Here is a 3,713-nt window from a genome sequence, read left to right as displayed (position 1 = left end):
AATGCATCATCCTGCAACTAACTCATTAGTCACATTGCTTGCAAGGCTTATAGTGATGTGCATTACCGAGAGGGCCCAGAGATACCTCTCCGATGCACGGAGTGACAAATCCTAATTTTGATCTGTGCCAACCCAACAAACACCTTTGGAGACACCTGTAGAGCATCTTTATAATCATCTAGTTATGTTGTGATGTTTGATAGCACACAAGGTGTTCCTCCGGTATTCGGGAGTTGCATAATCTCATAGTTAGAGGAATGTGTATAAGTCATGAAGAAAGCAATAGCAATAAAACTAAACGATCATTATGCTAAGCTAACGGATGGGTCTTGTCCATCACATCATTCTCTAATGATGTGATCCCATTTATCAAATGACAACACATGTCTATGGTCAGGAAACTTAACCATCTTTGATTAACGAGCTAGTCAAGTAGAGGCATACTAGGGACACTCTGTTTTGTCTATGTATTCACACATGTACTAAGTTTACGGTTAATACAATTCTAGCATGAATAATAAACATTTATCATGATATAAGTAAATATAAATAACAACTTTATTATTGCCTCCAGGGCATATTTCCTTAAGTCTCCCAATTGCACTAGAGTCAATAATCTAGATTACATAGTAATGATTCTAACACCCATGGAGTCTTGGTGTTGATCATGTTTTGCTCGTGAAAGAGGCTTAGTCAATGGGTCTGCAACATTCAGATCTGTATGTATTTTGCAAATCTCTATGTCTCCCTCCTTGACTTGATCACGGATGGAATTGAAGCGTCTCTTGATGTGTTTGGTTCTCTTGTGAAATCCGGATTCCTTCGCTAAGGCAATTGCTCCAGTATTGTCACAAAAGATTTTCATTGGACCCGATGCACTAGGTATGACACCTAGATCGGATATGAACTCCTTCATCTGCTGCTTCTGAAGCAGCTATGTAATCCGCTTCACACGTAGATCCCACCACGACGCTCTGCTTGGAACTGCACCAACTTACAGCTCCACCATTCAATATAAATACGTATCCGATTTGCGACTTTGAGTCATCTGGATCAGTGCCAAAGCTTGCATCGACGTAACCATTTACGACAAGCTCTTTGTCACCTCCATAAATGAGAAACATATCCTTAGTCCTTTTCAGGTATTTCAGGATGTTCATGACCGTTGTCCAGTGATCCACTCTTGGATTACTTTGGTACCTCCCTACTAAACTTATAGCAAGGCACACACCAGGTCTGGCGCACAGCATTGCATACATGATAGAACCTATGGCTGAAGCATAGGGAATGACTTTCATTTTCTCTCTATCTTCTGCAGTGGTTGGACATTGAGTCTGACTCAACTTGACACCTTGTAACACAGGCAAGAACCCTTTCTTTGACTGATCCATTTTGAACTTCTTCAAAACTTTATCAAGGTATGTGCTTCGTGAAAGTCCAATTAAGCGTCTTGATCTATATCTATAGATCTTGATCCCAATATATAAGCAGCTTCACGAGGTCTTTCATTGAAAAATTCTTATTCAAGTATCCTTTTATGCTATCCAGATATTCTGTATTATTTCCAATAAACAATATGCCATCCACATATAATATTAGAAATGCTATAGAGCTCCCACTCACTTTATTGTAAATACAGGCTTCTCCAAAGGCCTGTATAAAACCATATGCTTTGATCACACTATCAAAGCGTATATTCCAACTCCCAGAAGCTCACACCAGTCCATAAATGGATCGCTGGAGCTTGCACACTTTGTGAGCACCTTTAGGATCGACAAAACCTGCTGGTTGCATCATATACAACTCTTCTTTAAGATATCCATTAAGGAATGCAGTTTTGACATCCATTTGCCAAATTTCATAATCATAAAATGTGGCAATTGCTAACATGATTCGGACAGACTTAAGCATCGCTACGGGTGAGAAGGTCTCATCGTTTTCAACTCCTTAAACTTGTCGAAAACCTTTCGCAACAAGTCGAGCTTTATAGACAGTAACATTACCGTCAGCGTCAGCCTTCTTCTTGAAGATTAATTTATTCTCCATGGCTTGCCGATCATCGGGCAAGTCAACCAAAGTCCACACTTGTTCTCATACATGGATCCCATCTCATATTTCATGGCCTCAAGCCATTTTGCGGAATCTGGGCTCATCATCACTTCCTCATAGTTCGTAGGTTTGTCATGGTCTAGTAACATGACTTCCAGAACAGGATTACCGTACCACTCTGGTGCGTATTGTACTCGGGTTGACCTACGAGGTTCGGTAGTAACTTGATCTGAAGTTTCATGATCATTGTCATTAGCTTCCTCACTGATTGGTGTAGGAATCACTGGAACTGATTTCTGTGATGAACTACTTTCCAATTCGGGAGAAGGTACAATTACCTTAGCAAGTTCTACTTTCCTCCCACTCACTTCTTTCGAGAGAAACTCCTTCTCTAGAAAGGATCCATTCTTAGCAACGAATATCTTGCCTTCGGATCTGTGATAGAAGGTGTACCCAACAGTTTCCTTTGGGTATCCTTTGAAGACACATTTCTCCGATTTGGGTTCGAGCTTATCAGGTTGAAGCCTTTTCACATAAGCATCGTAGCCCCAAACTTTAAGAAATGATAGGTTAGGTTTATTGCCAAACCACAGTTCATATGGTGTCATCTCAATGGATTTAGATGGTGCCCTATTTAACGTGAATGCAGCTGTATCTAAAGCATAACCCCAAAATGATAGCGGCAAATCGGTAAGAGACATCATAGATCGCACGATATCTAATAAAGTACGGTTACGACGTTCGGACACACCATGACGCTATGGTGTTCCAGGTGGCGTGATTTGCAAAACTATTCCACATTGTTTCAAATGAAGACCAAACTCATAACTCAAATATTGTCCTCTATGATCAAATCGTAGAAACTTTATTTTCTTGTTACGATGATTTTCCACTTCACTCTGAAATTCTTTGAACTTTTCAAATGTTTCAGACTTATGTTTCATTAAGTAGATATACCCATATCTGCTCAAATCATTTGTGAAGGTCAGAAAATAATGATACCCGCCGCGAGCCTCAACACTCATCGGACCGCATACATCAGTATGCATTATTTCCAATAAGTCAGTGGCTCGCTCCATTGTTCCGGAGAACAGAGTCTTAGTCATCTTGCCCATGAGGCATGGTTCACAAGCATCAAGTGATTCCAAAAGTCCATCAACATGGAGTTTCTTCATGCGCTTTACACCAATATGACCTAAACGACAGTGCCACAAATAAGTTGTACTATCATTATTAACTTTGCATCTTTTGGCTTCAATATTATGAATATGTGTATCACTACAATCGAGATTCAACAAAAATAGACCACTCCTCAAGGGTGCATGACCATAAAATATATTACTCATATAAATAGAACAACCATTTTTCTCTGATTTAAATGAATAACCGTCTCACATCAAACAAGATCCAGATATAATGTTCATGCTCAATGCTGGCACCAAATAACAAGTATTCAGGTCTAAAACTAACCCCGACGGTAGATGTAGAGGTAGCGTGCTGACGGCGATCACATCGACTTTGGAACCATTTCCCACGCGCATCATCACCTCGTCCTTAGCCAATCTTGGTTTAATCCGTAGCCCTTGTTCCGAGTTGCAAATATGAGCAACAGAACCAATATCAAATACCCATGGGCTACTACGAGCATTAGTAAGGTACACATC

This window comes from Triticum urartu, chromosome 4A (assembly GCF_056163025.1).
Source record: "Triticum urartu cultivar PI428250 chromosome 4A, HENAU_Tu73, whole genome shotgun sequence".
Lineage (NCBI taxonomy): Eukaryota > Viridiplantae > Streptophyta > Magnoliopsida > Poales > Poaceae > Triticum > Triticum urartu.
This window is presented reverse-complemented; position numbering follows the sequence as displayed.